This window comes from Erinaceus europaeus, chromosome 8, assembly GCF_950295315.1.
Source record: "Erinaceus europaeus chromosome 8, mEriEur2.1, whole genome shotgun sequence".
NCBI classification, from domain to species: domain Eukaryota; kingdom Metazoa; phylum Chordata; class Mammalia; order Eulipotyphla; family Erinaceidae; genus Erinaceus; species Erinaceus europaeus.
In genome coordinates, this window is record NC_080169.1 from 38,031,477 (window position 1) to 38,047,905 (window position 16,429).

General features: G+C 36.5%; 1 protein-coding gene across 1 annotated transcript in view; it reads left to right on the top strand.

Moving 5' to 3' along the window:
• Positions 1-16,429, top strand: part of AGMO (alkylglycerol monooxygenase) — a 438,330-nt gene that overhangs the window by 356,031 nt on the left and 65,870 nt on the right. The window lies entirely within an intron of this gene.

The following is a 16,429-nucleotide window of genomic DNA, read 5'->3' on the forward strand; positions in this document are numbered from 1 at the left end:
CCCTACCCCATTGACTAAAAGAAACTTAATGAAATGATAGCATTCATATTAATTCCTGCGTATCTATTAGAAGAGAAATAACAATAAACTCAACAAGTTCAGTGTTCTAAATTAAATAATAGCTACCATACCCAAGTGGTGGTACAGTAGAAAAAAACGTTAGATTCCATGCATAAGAGCTCAAGTTTGATCCCTGGCACCCTCTATGCCAGAGTGATGCTAAATTGTGACTACTATGTGTAGTTAAGTCATATTCTAATTCTTTGAAATTATTCTTATATCTGACAAAATAGTTCTCTGTTACCGCAACGAGGCTGCAACAACTAGGGCAACAAAAAGGGGGGAAAATGGCCTCCAGGAGCGGTGGATTCATGGTGCAGGCACCAAGCCCAGCAATAACCCTGGAGGAAAAAAAAAAAAAGTTCTCTGTTGTAGAAAAAATATGTTATATATTAAATCTCCTCCAGTTCTCCCAATGAAACAAACTAGCAGTTCAATATTTGAGTCCATAACCTTTTGTTGTATTTTATATATTTTATAAATTTGTACTTACATAGTCTTTTGGCAATTACCAAGATTATACTTAACATAGTATAGTGTATTACAGTCCATTTCAATGTGAAAATAATCGATTGTATCATCTCATTTTATTTGTTTTATTTTTCTATGTATGTTATTTATTGAGAAATAACTACCATAGTAAATTGTTAACATTCATTATCATACAGAATTAAGGTTGTGTGTATATGTGTGTGTGTGATGGAGTTTTTAAGTTTCTCTTAAAAACTTTTGAATATACATCATTACATTATTACATATACAATATTACATCTGTCATTATTACATATTACATATGGCTAGTTATTACATAGCCAGAAGTCACTAGAAGTCTGAAATATCTGACCCCCCTTAACTCATGCTTCAACCTAGATCTTCAGCAAATATACTCTGTGTCTCTAAATAGATCTTATATACAAATGACAGCTGACAGTATTTTTCTTTCTTCTTCAGACTTACTTAATTTCACATAATGCCTTCAAGTTTATTCATGTTCTAAAAAGTGGAAGAATTTTATTTTTATGGCTGAATAGTATATATATACAAAATCTTTATCCACTAATTTACTGATGGGCATGGGTTGGTTCCAACTTGTGGTTGTTATAATACTGTAATGAACATGGGAGTGCAAATAGTTTTTTGATACAGTTCTTATTTTATTTGACACATATATATGTATATATATATATATTCCAAAAGTGAATAGTTAGATTATATATTTATATATAATAACTATATAATATAATAATATATATAATATATAATAATTATATATAATAGTTAGATTATATATTTGTTATATTTTTAATTTTTGAGGAATCTCATAGCAGTTTTACAACAGTGCACAATGGCTCTTCTTTCTATCTTTGCTAGTGTGTTAAACCAGCATCATTTACTATTGTTGGAATATGTAATCATTTTGGCATAAAACTTAGTCCCTAAAAATGCAGTTTGAATTATTGCTTCTTTTCTTTATCGTTAGTAAGGGTTTGTGATGAAGCAGATGATTCATTTAATCAGATCTAAAATTGTTTTCAGTGATGTATTCTAGGAAAAAGCCTCTATTTTCTATGGTAAGACATCCCTTAATCATTTGGGACAGTTTCATTGTATCTGCAGTAAAGGAAATGAACAATGGAAACATTTATGTAGTGTCTGATTGTCTGGGGATGATGATCTACAAGATGCAGACCTATTATTTAATGCTTTGGGGATTCCCCCCTTTTCCTCTATCATTCCTTTGAGCTCTGGTTTCTATCGTAATCTTACAGAGAAATCACAAGCATTTATATTATTTTTGGGTTGGAAAATTAGACTTGTACTTAACAGTTAAATAATATTCCTAATTAACTAGAAATAGAGTTGATTAAATTGCCATGAGTAATCCTTGTGGTATTTTCTCCCTTTTTATTAGAGAAAACGGACTATAATTTTGGGCACTCGGGACTTATATATGAAACCTTTCCAGTTTGTAAGTTCATAGTCTAGGTTTTGAATGTTTATGGTGCTCTATACCTCTGTGATGGTGATTTATTTTTACAGAGTCTCAGGGGTTTCAAATTGTCTTGCCAAGTTTGAGGAGGATCAGAAGAAGGAAGAAAGGCAGAATGCTATTTGGTTCCCTATTGAGTTAATTAAGAAGCTTGAACTTATTTACATGACTGAAAATTGAAGACTCCCTTTCAGTCAATTAATCTAGTTTGGCTCTAGTTTGGAATGCATTTGCTATTTCCTAGGTCAAAGGGAAAAGAGACCAAGAGATATGAATACACTTAATTTCCAGACCTCAAAAGAGAAAGAGAAAGGGAAAGAGAAATAATAAGAGAGGAGAAAGGGGAGTGGGGGTGGGAATAATATTAAGAATCGGGTAGTGGTAGATTATTTGTGAGGGAGTATGCCATTCATTGTAGTCAGTGTGAAAGAAAATGAAGGATTAATAATGGAATGTGTCATGTAATAAACGATAACCTCATCTCTTAACTAGAATATCTATATAAACTGGTATACTCATTGAACCATTGGCATTTTTAAATTTTTTATTTATTTTTATTTTTTATTTTTTATTTAAAAAAGGAGATATTGACAAAACCATAGGATAGGAGGGGTACAACTCCACACAATTCCCACCACCCAATCTCCATATCCCATCCCCTCCCCAATAGCTTTCCCATTCTCTATCCCTCTGGGAGTATGTACCCAGGGTCATTGTGGGTTGCAGAAGGTGAAAAGTCTGGCTTCTGTAATTGCTTCCCCGCTGAACATGAACGTTGACTGGTTGGTCCATGCTCCCAGTCTGCCTCTCTCTTTCCCTAGTAGGGTGGGTCTCTGGGGAAGCTGAGCTCCAGGACACATTGGTGGGGTCTTCAGTCCAGGGAAGCCTGGCCAACATTATGCTGGCATCCAGAACCTGATGGCTGAAAAGAGAGTTAACATACAAAGCCAAACAAATTGTAGAGCAATCATGGACCTAAAGGTTGGAATAGTGGAGAGGAAGTGTTGGGGGGGGGGTACTCACTGCAGACTCTAGTGTACTGCTTTCAGGTATATATTTTGCACTAGTTTATGGACACATGCGGCATATGCTCTATCTCACGGAACCCGGTCTATATCTAGGTTTTGGGACTTTGTTAGGAAGTGAACCACCTGGGATGGAATTAGAGAATACTATGAAAGGAAAGGTCTTACCCGAGTAATGAAGCTGAAGGGTTGTCGTTCCACACCTGAAGTCTCTGGACACAGTCTGAGTTGAAGTAAAGTTAATTTTTAAAAAATATTTATTTCCTTTTTGTTGCCCTTTTTGTTTTGTTTATTGTTGCTGTAGTTATTATTGTTGTTGTTGTTGATGTTGTCATTGTTGGATAGGACAGAGAGATGGAGAGAGAAGGGGGAGACAAAGAAGGGGAGAAAAAGACAGACACCTGCAGACCTGCTTCACTGCCTGTGAAGCGACTCCCCTGCAGGTATTATTGGCATTTTTATCTTGTGGTCTATAAAGAAAATGTTCTTAATTTTTTAGACTCTTGAATACTTTCCCTCATAGGACAATAATGGGATATGCTGTTATTTTAAATATAGGAATTTAATTTAAATTAGTTATATTTTCCTCTTTAGATATAAGCAAGATTTTTTGTTTTGCCTTTGTCTAAATAAGAAATGAAAGTCTTACCTCATTAAACCCATTAATAGTATAAACTACTACATTTAAGGAATGGAAATAATTGTATTAATTTTATCTTAGTGTTGCTTGCTATTGGCTTTTGTTTCAGAATACATCTTTTAGTGGAAACTTGTCAGGGGGACTGAAATTAATGTCATGCTTTTCATGCAATATCTATGCATGATCAGGAAAAAAGGCCATGTGGTAGCTCACCTAGTTGAGCACACATGTGACAGTGCTCAAGGACCTGGCTTTGAGCCTCGAGTCCCTGCTTGCAAAGGAAAAGCTTTGCAAGTGGTAAAGCAGTATTGCAGGTGCCTCTCTGTCTCTTTTCCTCCACCCTTTCAATTTTTAGCTGTCTCTAGCCACTCTATCCAATAAATAAATAAAGGCAATAAACATTTTAGAAAAGGAAAAAGAAAAAAAAAGATACAACTTCTGTTTTAGAAAAGTGAAATATAGCAGAGATTAGTCATAAACAACACATGATGTTCTGTTTTGTATTTGATTTCATATTTGAACCGATAATCATCTTATTAAAAATAAAAGCAAGTTGATTCAAAATTATACACATTGACATATAGTCCTCATTTTTGTTTCTTATATACAATTTAAACTGTTTTATATGCAAATTCAAATGCATACATGTTTATCTTCTTTTCTTACATATATTTCTTAGTTTGAGTATACAACTATGATAAGAACTGCAAGTCAAATGCTTTAAGACATAAAGGAGGGTGGGGCTAGTGCAGTGGTTTACCTAGTTGAGTGCATGTTACTGTGCTCAAGAGCCTGAGTTCAAGCCTCTAGTTCACACCCGTTTGGTAAAGCTTCACAAGCAATGAAGCAATTCTATAGGTGTCTCTCTTTCTCTCTACTTTATATCCCCCTTCCCCTCTCAATTTATCTCTGCTCTATGTAATAAATATGTAGATTAAGGAAAAAAAGGAGGGATAATTACATTAAACTGAAATCATTTGAGGGGTGTTTCATGGATGAAACTTTATATACAGAAAATTTCAAAAGCCAGAGAAAAGAGTGTGAACAGTTAGGGAATTTTTTTTAAACTTAATTAAAGTATAAATGCAGAGGAGTAAGAGATAAGCTTGATGATAAACGGTTCTAAAGGAGCTGTGTGTGTGTGTGTGTGTGTGTGTGTGTGTGTGTGTGTATGTGCGTGTGTGTGTGTGTGTGTGTGTGCTGTGAAGCTGAAATTTCTCATACTTTGAAAAAAGTAAACAGATTCTACATTCCTGGAACTGGTGGATTTCAGGGTTTGAGTGACTGCTACAATATCCTCATTTGACTAAATAGATCAATGGTTTTTGTTTTACTACTAAAAATATTTTCAAATCCAATTTAAAATTTATTTGGCATATGTTTTGATTACTGTGTAGTTTCTCTCTTTGAAACTCTCCAGTCCTAATCAGGGCAAACTATCCTCAGTCTAAGGTCAAATGACATTATACTATCCATAGCTATCAGTCCTGAGCCAACACTAGAAAACAGAGATTCTTCCAAGTCCCAAAGAAAATAAAATGGATGTAGACTTTTTTATTTTTCTGCTTTATTTTCTGGGGGGAAATACAGTTCATAGGGTGTCTCTGTAGATAGCATCTATCAACTTTAACCAGATGTACTTCTGGATATGCAAATGATATCATAATAATAGAATAGTCTAGAGAATAATAATGTTGTGGCTGCTTAAGAGAACAAAGAAACATTGATAAATGTTTACTGCCTAACACTAAAATGATACTTTACTTAGACTTAATTTGAAGATTATTTTCCAGATGACTTGGATCTAGTGAGCAGTATTATAAAAACAATCCCTTGAGATTTGATCATTCTCTGCATATTAAGACTAGAAAAATTTCCCTTATAAATCATGCATTTTAGAGGATATAAAATTATATATACATATTGAATGATAGAGTGGGCTTTGCAATTATATAAGAAATTCCTTTCAACTATATGTTCCTATGCTCTCCCAAATCTATTTTTCCAAGTAAAAATGTTTTTTGTCTGACTTATATTTTTCATCTCTTACATTAGTGATGCTACTAAAATATTGTAGTAGTTCACGGTTTGGACACAACTTCCTGTCTACTTTTAATTTTATGTTTAAGCAATTTCACTTGTGGTTAAATTTAACATTCTAGTAGAATTATGTCATTTATCTTATTTGATTTATTAACTTAAAATATTACATACATTCAAATGCACACACACACACATGCACACACACAAATAGTTATGGGCTGACATTTCTGACCATAACACATATATACTATATTTGATTTAAAATATGTTTCATATAAATTTGTTTTTAATTTTTTATTATCTTTATTTATTTATTGGATGAAGCAGCCAGATATCAGGAGGAAGGGGTTGGATAGAAGGGAAGAAAGACAGAGAAACGCCTGCAGCATTGCTTCACCCCTTGTGAAGCTTTCTTCCTGCAGGTGGGGACCAGGGACTTGAACCTGGGTCCTTGTGCATTATAACATGTGTGCTCAACCAGATGTGCCACCACCCACTCCCCCCCAATTTAAAAATATTTTAGGAAGATGATAATTATATACATATTTAGGTATCTCTTTAAAATGTAATTTTTATTATTCAGAGAATTATTTTTTTAGTACTTTATTTATTTAGTTTTAATAGAGAGAGAAAGAAAAGAGCCCTGTTCAGCTCTGGTTTATGGTGGTGCTGAGGACTGACCTGAAAATTTAGAGCCCAAGGTAGAAAAGATTTTGGTTTTTTTTTACATAACCAGTATGCTATCTCCCCAGCCTATCATAGAAATTCTTAACTCCTACTATATGATGTAGTTTCTGATCAGTTCTCAGGTGATCAATTTAACTATATTATGATTTAGGAAAATAATATCTTCCCAGAGCAGGGACCAACACTTTTACAACTATCAGTTAGCAATTCAGTCTCATCAGTCTTTCATATGGTTTCAGCCAGCATTTAATCTTAAAAGCTTTAGTATAATCATTATTACTAGTAGTAATAATAATTACAGCTTAGTATATGTTCTAGTCAAGGCTCTAAATTTTACTCTTAAAGCTAAAAGCCAGTTAGACATTATTAAACAGCTTTATTCAATTCAACAATGCATTTAGAATATATCAGTTTGTAGAAAGAGCTATGCAATACTACATAATAGCAAGTAAAATTATTTAGTAAACACCCTGAGAGATTTTACAGTCATCTTGGTTGGTTTAGAACATAAGTGGTGATTTAAAATGTCGAAATTTAAAATTTAAATTTAAATTAAATTTTAAATTAAAATTTAAATTTAAATTAAATTTAATTTAAAATTTAACTTATTTGGCAGACATACTACTCTCAAGCAAAACAATGTAGTGCAGTGCTTTATTATTATTTTTTTTAATCATCTTTATTTATTGAACAGAGACAGCCAGAAATCGAGAGGGGAGATAGAGAGGGAGAGAAAGATAGACATCTGTAGCCCTGCTTCACCACCTGCAAAACTTTCCCTCTGCAGGTGGAGACCAAGGGTTCGAACCCAGTGCAGTTCTTTTTTAAGAAATGGAAAGGAGGCAGTAGCGCAGTGGATTAAGCACACATGGTGCAAAGAGCAAGGACCAGAGTAAGGGTCCTAGTTCGAGTCCCCCTGATCCCCACCTGCAGGAGGGGGGATCATTTCACAAGCGGTGAAGCAGGTCTGCAGGTGTCTATCTTTCTCTTCTCCTTTCTATTTTCCCCTCCCCTCTCAATTTCTGTCTGTCCTCTACAACAATAATGATAGCAAAGAAAACTATAATAATAACAAAGGCAACAAAAGGGAAACAAATAGCTTCCTGGAACAGTGGATTCGATTCGTAGTGGTAGTGCAGGCACAGAGCCCCAGCTATAACCCTGGAGGCAAAAAAAAAAAAAGGAAAGGACCACATTAGGTGAATCTTACTCAGTGTGGCCATTGAGAGACAAATAGCTTTTGTACAGTTCCCTCCTTTCTATTCACTAAACTTCACTGTTCCATTGTCTTCTTTAGCATGACTTAATGGAACTTGATGACTAACCAAGGCCAAGTGTTTTACATTTGGCATAGGTCCAAATAGTCATTGCATGTTAAATTCCTTAAATACATTACCTTTAACATCTTCAGGCTATTGTTTCCTGCAGTGATGGTCTGTTGTATTCCAATTATTTTAAAAATTATTTTATTTGTTTACTCATTTACTAGATTGAGACAGAGAGAAATCAATAGGGAAAGTGATGATATGAAGAGATTTAGATAGAAACAGAGACTCCTGAAGTACTTCATAGCTCATGAAGCTTCTCCCTCCTGCAGGCGGGTACTGGGAACTTGAAAGAGGGTTTCAGCACTTTATAATGTGTGTATTAAGGCAGGTGCACCATGACCTGGTCCTTCTTTATCTTTTTTTTTTAATTTTTTATTTACGAAAGGATTAATGAACAAAACCATAAGGTAGGAGGGGTACAACTCCACACAATTCCCACCACCCAATCTCCATAACCCACCCCCCTCCCATGATAGATTTCCCATTCTCTAGCCCTCTGGGAGCATGGACCCAGGGTCATTGAGGGTTGCAGAAGGTAGAAGGTCTGGCTTCTGTAATTGCTTCCCCGCTGAACATGGGCGTTGACTGGTCGGTCCATACTCCCAGTCTGCCTCTCTCTTTCCCTAGTAAGGTGTGTCTCTGGGGAAGCTGAGCTCCAGGACACATTGGTGGGGTCTTCAATCCAGGGAAGCCTGGCCAGCATCCTGGTGGCATCTGGAACCTGGTGATTGAAAAGAGAGTTAACATATGAAGCCAAACAATTTGTTGAGCAATCATGGATCCCAAGCTTGGAATAGTGGAGAGGAAGTGTTAGGGAGGTACTCACTGCAAACTCTAGTGTACTTCTGCTTTCAGGTATATATTTTGCAGTAGTTTATGGATACGTGTGAACATAAGCTCTCTCTCACAAAAACTGGTGTATATCTAGGTTATGGGACTTTGTTAGAAAGTGAACCACTTGAGATGAAATTAGAGTGTACTATAAAAGGAAAGGTCTCACCCGAGTAATGAAGCTGAAGGGTTGTCATTCCACACGTGAAGTCTCTGGACACAGTCTGAGGTGAAGCATGTTGAGGTGGCAATCATTGCGTTGGTTAGGTTGTGATCGACGGATGCAATATTATTTGGTATGGATTTGGAGATGCATACGGGAAAGTGGGCCCTATCCAAGGGTTCCAGGACTGGGGGAAGTAGGGGCTCTATAGTGGAGATGTGAGGTTCCTGCTGTCTTAGGGTTCAAAAAGACAATCAATAGTTAATGTTATCATCACATTATTTGGTAATTGGGTTAACTTTAAAAAGTCCTTTTGTTATGGTTTGCTGTACAGTATCCGGTATCTTGTATATAGCTGTGCTATTGGCTGCTTCTAATCTACTTGTCTAGGCTTTTGAGAGAGTCTGCATATCAAATACACAGCATATATATTAAAAAAGTTTCAGTTTGTGTTTTGAGAAACTTTGAGACATACAACTGATTTTCCCCCTCTCATATTAATTAACTAATGATTTATATGTCTAAATTTTGCTAGGAGTGTACATAAACACCATTCCCACCACCAAAAGACTGTGACCCATGCCTCCCACTCCCATCCCCCACTGGCCCAGGAAGCTGCATGTCTACCCCTCACCACAAGGTTTTTACTTTGGTGCCCTAATTACAATTTGATCAGGTCCTGCTTTTAGTTTCCCTTTCAGATCTTCTTACTCAACTTCTGTTGATGAGTGGGGTCATCCTATACTCATCTTTATCTTTCTGACTTAGTTCACTTAACATAATTCCTTCTAGCTTTGTCCAAGATGGGTCAGAGAAGGTGGGTTCATTGTTCTTGAGAGCTGCATAGTATTCCATTGTGTATATATACCACAGCTTTCTCAGCCACTCATCTGTTGTTGGGCACCTGGGTTGCTTCCAGGTTTTAGCTATTATGAATTGTGCTGCTATAAACATAGGAGTACACACCTCTTTTTGGTTGGGTGGTATGGAGTCCTTGGGGTATAACCCCAGGAGAGGAATTACCGGATCATATGGAAGGTCCATGTCTAGCCTTCTGAGAGTTCTCCAGACTGCTCTCCACAGAGGCTGTACCAATTTACATTCCCACCAGCAATGTAAAAGGATTTCTCTGTCCCAACATCCTCTCCAGCATTTGTTTCTGCTGTCCTTTTTGATGTATGCCATTCTTACAGGAGTGAGGTGGTATCTTAGTGTTGTTTTAATTTGCATTTCTCTGACAATCAGTGACCTAGAGCAGTTTTTCATATGTTTGTTAGCCTTTTGGATCTCCTCTGAGGTGAATGTTTTGTTCATATCCTCTGCCCATTTTTGGATGGGGTCATTTGCTTTTTTGATGCTAAGTTTGCTGAGCTATTTATATATTTTGGTGATTAGTTTCTTGTCTGATGTATGGCATGTGAATATCTTCTCCCATTCTGTGAGGGGTCTCTCTGTTTGTTTAATAGTTTCTTTGGATGTGCAGAAGCTTTTCAATTTGATGTAGTCCCATTGGTTTGTTTCTGCTTTAGTCTTCCTTGCAATTGGGTCTGATTCATCAAAGATGTCCTTGAGGTGTAGGTGGGAAAGTGTTTTACCAATGTTCTCCAAGTATTTGATAGTTTCTGGTCTGACATCTAGGTCTTTGATCCATTTGGAGTTGATTTTTGTTTCTGGTGAGATAAAGTGGTTCAATTTCATTCTTCTGAATTTTTGAACCCAGTTTTCCCAGCACCATTTATTGAAGAGAGCCTCTTTTTGCCATTTAATCCTTTGGGCCCCCTTATCAAAGATTAGATGCCCATAGGTGTTGGGATTTACTTCTGGACTTTCAATGTTGTTCCACTGGTCTGTGTGCCTATTTTTGTTCCAGTACCATGCTGTTTTGATGATGATGGCTTTATAATATAGTTTAAGGTCTGGGAGTGTGATGCCTCCATTTCTGTTTCTTTTCCTCAAGATGGTTCTGGCAATTCTAGGTGTTTTCAGGTTCCAGATATTGATTGCAATGTTTGTTCTATTCTCTTAAAGAAGCTTGGTGGAACTTTGATGGGTATTGCATTAAATTTTTATATTGCTCTGGGGAGAATATTCATTTTGATGGTATTTATTCTTCCAATCCATGAGCATGGGATGTCTTTCCATTTCTTGGTATCAGTTTCTATTTCCTTGAGTAGTGACTCATAGTTTTCAGCATACAAGTCTTTCACTTTCATACAAGTCTTTTCACTTCTTCTAGGAACTTTATTCCTAGGTATTTGATTGATTTTGCTGAAACAGTAAATGGGAGTGATTTCTGGATGTCTTCTTCTTCAGATTTGGTGTTTGCATAAAGATATGCCACTGATTTTTGTACATTGATTTTGTAGCCTGTTACCTTGCTATATTGCCTAATAACTTCCAGTAATTTTCTACTGGATTCTTTAGGTCTTTCTATGTATACTATCATATCATCTGCAAATAGTGAGAGCTTGACTTCTTCCCTTCCAATCTGTATTCCTTTGATTTCTTTCTCTTGCCTGATTGCTATGGCAAGAACTTCTAATACTATGTTGAAGAGTAATGGTAACAGTGGACAGCCCTGTCTAGTCCCCAATCTGAGGGGGAATGCTTTCAGCTTCTGTCCATTGAGTATGATGTTGGCTGTAGGTTTGCTATATATAGACTCCACTATCTTGAGGAATTTCCCATCTATTCCCATTTTTTGTAGAGTTTTGAGCATGAATGGGTGTTGGATTTTGTCAAAGGCTCTCTCTGCATCTATTGAGATAATCATGTGGTTTTTGGCTTTGCTTTTATTGATGTGGTGAATGACATTGTTTGACTTACAGATGTTGAACCAGCCCTGCATTCCTGGGATGAATCCCACTTGGTCATGATGAACAATCTTTTTGATATGTTTCTGTATCCCGTTGGCCAAGATCTTGTTTAATATTTTTGCATCTCTGTTCATCAGCGATATTGGTCTGTAGTTTTCCTTTTTTGTTCTGTCCCTATCAGCTTTTGGTATCAGGGTGATGTTGGTTTCATAGAAAGTGGAAGGGAGTATTACTGTTTCTTCAATCTTATGGAATAGCTTAAGAAGTATGGGTATAAACTGTTTCCTGAAAGTTTTGTAGAATTCATTTGTGAAGCCATCTGGTCCAGGACTTTTGTTGTTGGGGAGATTCTTAATAATGGTTTCAATTTCTTTGTGTTATTGGTGCATTTAGATTTTGTAGTTCTTCTTGGCTCAGTTTTGGAAGGGCATAGGTTTCTAGGAATTGTTCCCTTTCTTCCAGATTCTCTAGTTGGTGGCATATAGTTCTTTATAGAAGCTTCGCAGGATTCTCTGGATTTCTGTGGTGTCAGTTGTGATATCTCCTCCATCCTTTACAATTCTATTAATTTGAGTCTTCTCTCTTTTTTGTTTGGTTGTCTGGCTAGGGTTTTGTCAATTTTGTTTTTTCTTTCAAAGAACCAACATTTGGCTTCATTGATCTTTTGTATGGTTCTTTTATTTTCGATGTTGTTTATTTCTGCTCGAACTTTAGTTATTTCTGTCCTTCTGGATGCTTTAGGGTTCCTTTGTTCCTCTTCCTCTAAGTCCTTGAGGTGTGCAGTAAGATCGTTCATTTGAGCTTCTTCTTGGTGTTTAATATGTGATTGTATGGCTATAAGTTTCCCTCTCAGTACTGCTTTAGCTGTGTCCCAAATATTTTGATAGGTGTGTCTTCATTTTCATTTGTTTCCAGAAACATTTGAATTTCCTGCTTCAGTGAATCTCTGACCCAGTGGTTCTTAAGGAGCATGTTGTTTAGTTTCCAAATTCTGTGTCTTTTAATAATTTTCTGTTTGTTGTTAAATGTTAGTTTTACTCCACTGTGGTCTGAGAAGATACTTGGGATGATTTCAATGCTCTTGAATTTATTGATGCTGTCTTTGTAGCCTAACATGTGGTCTATCCCTGAGTATGTGTTATGTGGATTTGAAAAGAAGGTGTATTCCAGTTTTTTGGGGTGGAGGAGTCTGAAAATGTCCAAGAGGTCTAGTGTGTCAATCTCTTCATTCAATCTCTTGTATCTTTATTGGTTCTCTGCTTTGTTGATCTGTCTAAGTGTGAGAGTGGGGTATTGAAGTCTCCCACTATTATTGTATTACTATTGATGTATTTTTGAAATTCTTTCAGTAGATGCTTAATGTATTTAGATGGTCCCTCGTTGGGTGCATAGATGTTAATAATTGTTAAGTCTTCTTGGCTGATTAATCCTCTAATCATTATGTAATGTCCTTGCCTATCTTTTATTACTTTATTTAATTTAAAATCTATCGTGTCTGAGATGAGAATGGCTGTTCCTGCCCTTTTTTGTGGTCTGTTAGCCAGTATGATAGTTTTCCATCCTTTCACTTTAAGTCTGTGTTTATCTTGTTGTGACAGATGGGATTCTTGCAAGCAGCATATGTTTGGGTTATGTTTTCTGATCCATCCCCCCACCCTGTGCCTTTTGATGGGTGAATTTAAGCCATTGACATTTATTGATGTTATGGTTTTAATGTATTGTAGTGCCATTGTTCTAAAAAAAATTGTTTGCTCTGATATATTGCAAGTATTATAGTGATGTTCTTGTTTATAAGAGGTCTTTTAGAACCTTTTCAGGGTCGGCTTTGTGATGGTTGCCTCCTTTAACTGTTGTTTATCTAAGAATGTTTTGATCCCTCCATCTAGTTTGAATGAAAATCTAGCAAAATATATTATCCTTTGATGAAACCTTTTTCATTCAGGGCTCAATAGGTATCTTGACACTCCCTTCTGGCTTTTAGAGTTTGAGTGGAGAAGTCTGCAGATAATCTTATGGGTTTTCCCTTGTATGTGACTTTTTGTTTCTCTCTTGCAGCCTTTAGGATCTTACTTCTTCTCATTGTGACTATGATGTGTCTTCAGGTCTGGGTTGATTCTGTTTGGTACTCTCTGGGCCTCTTGAATCTTGATATCCTTTCTGTTATTCAGGTCTGGGAAGTTTTCTTCTATTATTTCCTCTAGAATGTTTGCTTCCCCTTCCTCTCTTTCTTCCTCTGGTAGGCCAATTATACGAATGTTACTTCTTTTGAGATCATCCCATATGTCTCTGTTGTTGTTTTCAGTGTCTCTCAATCTCTTTTTAAGCTCTCTCACCTCTTTCTTTGTTTTCTCTAACTCATCCTCTGTCTGACTAATTCTGTTTTCTGCTTCTGTTAGTCTGCTTTCCCTTGCCTCAGCTTCTTTCTTCATTATAGCTATTTCAGCTTTCAGTTCTCTAATTGCCTCAAGATAATCAGTATTTTCCTTGGGGGTCTCAACTGTTGTTTCCCTAATACTCCCATTCCTTTCCTCCAATGTTGTTTTCATTTGTGTGATTAATAAGTTTATTATTTCTTGCATACTTTTCTTATCTATGGTTACTTCTGGCTGATTTTTAGTTTCTTCTGGGCTCTTGTCTTCATTCATTGGAGTAGCAGTTTTATTTGTTCTTGATCTACCCATTTTTTTATTTATGTGTTTCTTTTTTTTATGCTCTGTTGTTCCTCAGTTGTTGTGTCTTGAGTACAAGTAACACTGTACTAAATACCTTTATGACAATTGCACTCACCAACCTCAGGAATTACAGTAGCAACTGAAGTAAGTATTGAAGTAGTTTAATCGTTACCAGTTAGCCAAACAATTTCTCCAGTCAGTGAAAAAATAGTAACCAAATCCCAGTGAAGAAAGAGAAAAGAAAGAAAGGATAGCAAGAATAGACAGTTATGCAAATATACTATCCACTGTATATTCTAGGGGTAACAAGAGGGGAAAGGGAACTAGAACAGAGATACACCCATAGAGAGTCCACTCTGTGTCAGATTTCTTCCCCAAAATAATTCACAAATTCAGAAAGGCAAAGAAGAAGGAAGAAGTGTATGACAAGATTAAAAAAAAAGAGAGAGAGAGAGAGAGACAAGAGAGAGAAAAGGGAGAAGATAAGAAAACGAGTTGTAATTAAACAGCAGTGAAAGGAAATTCCCAAATGTGTATCAGTGAATTCAAAAAAGCACCCTGTTTGGTGGTGTGGGGGATCCTGCTAGGATCTGGTCCCCAGGGACTGCTTGGGGTGGGGGGTGGGAAGGAGGTATGCTTGAAAATTAAAAGGAAGAAAAAAATTTTTCCCCCCTTTTTTCCCTACTCTAATTCTTAACCCAAATTAAGTTATAGTCACCTCCTTGGTTTCACTGCTAGGACCCCTTATTGGCTGGCCTGCTAAAGGCAGAAAATCCTACTGTTTCCAGGAGATGTAGTTGGAGCTCAGCCGCTAGCAGCTTCTCAGTCTGCCATCTTCCAGGAAACCCCCCCCTCCAGACTTTTTTAAAGGATTTCTCGAAAATGAAAACTAGCTCCAAGTCCTTTGATCCAATGAGAGCTATACTCAAGAAGTCTTCGGGTCCGCCCTCAGGGTTCGGTGGTCCCCAGAGACTCCCAGAGAAAGCCCCCGAGCTACAGTGCTCCCTCCCAGTCCTCTGATCGTCACCCAGCAGCGCTCTGCAACTGGTGGAGGAGCTGCCTTCCCGGGCGGAGGACAGTGCCTGGCCCACCCGCCTTGCCTGCCGCCGCCTGGGATGTCTGGAGCAGCCGCCCACTAGTCCATGCCACCTTTACTCTAATTCTTGACCCAAATTAAGTTATAGTCACCTCCGTGGTGTCACCACTAGGACCCCTTATTGAATGGCCTGCTAAAGGCAGAAAATCCTACTGTTTCCAGAAGATGTGATCAGAGCTCACACCACTATCAGCTTCTCAGTCTGCCATCTTCCGGGAACCCCTTCTTTATCTTTATCCAATCCTAATCAAACCACTTTTTTCAAGAACTGCATCAAACCTAACTTCCAATTATAATTTTTTTTTAAATTTTTTTTGGTGACACTACAACTCGAGAGGCCACAAGTTCCCTTTCTGTAATATTTAATAATGGCAATTTTCTGTTATCAACAAGTGGTCTTGGTGATATTTGAGGAACTAGTCCTTAACATTGTTGAAGACACAGTTTAAAATTAGACTTTGTGATTCAAATCTCAGGTGTTACTCTTACTGTCTGTATGACCTGAAGTAAGATATTTAACCTTTCAGCTAATTTCTTCATGGCAATTTCCATAAAATTCTTTGTGTGGAATAATACTTTTATATATCCAAACAATTTTAAACAGTGACTGGCATGCAGTAAGAAGGGTGTGTATTATTAAATTATTGATAACAAAATCACTGTTGATAGGTCACATTATTATTTACTATAATTATTATTAACATTACCAAATTATCTAGTGAATATAAAATATTTTACATTAAAAGAATTATACTTTCAATTATTCATGGCCCTTTTACTATGCACTATGAATGTATTTTATTTGTAATAATAGAACATAAAATTAGTATTTTTTTCTTAAATTTTATTATTTTTACCTTCTCAAATTCTCTGGAATGAGGTCTATGTAATTCCTTCATTCACAGCATACATTCAGTTTAACTTATATCATTGTTTTGCCCTTGTGCTTTGAATTATCTCTGTAAACTAATTTATTAATAAAACAAAAATATTCAAAAGGATCTGGAGGTAGTTCACCCAGTAGATTGTGACACCTCACCCCAATCCCTTCTCTGTCTGATATAAAGAAATAATTAAA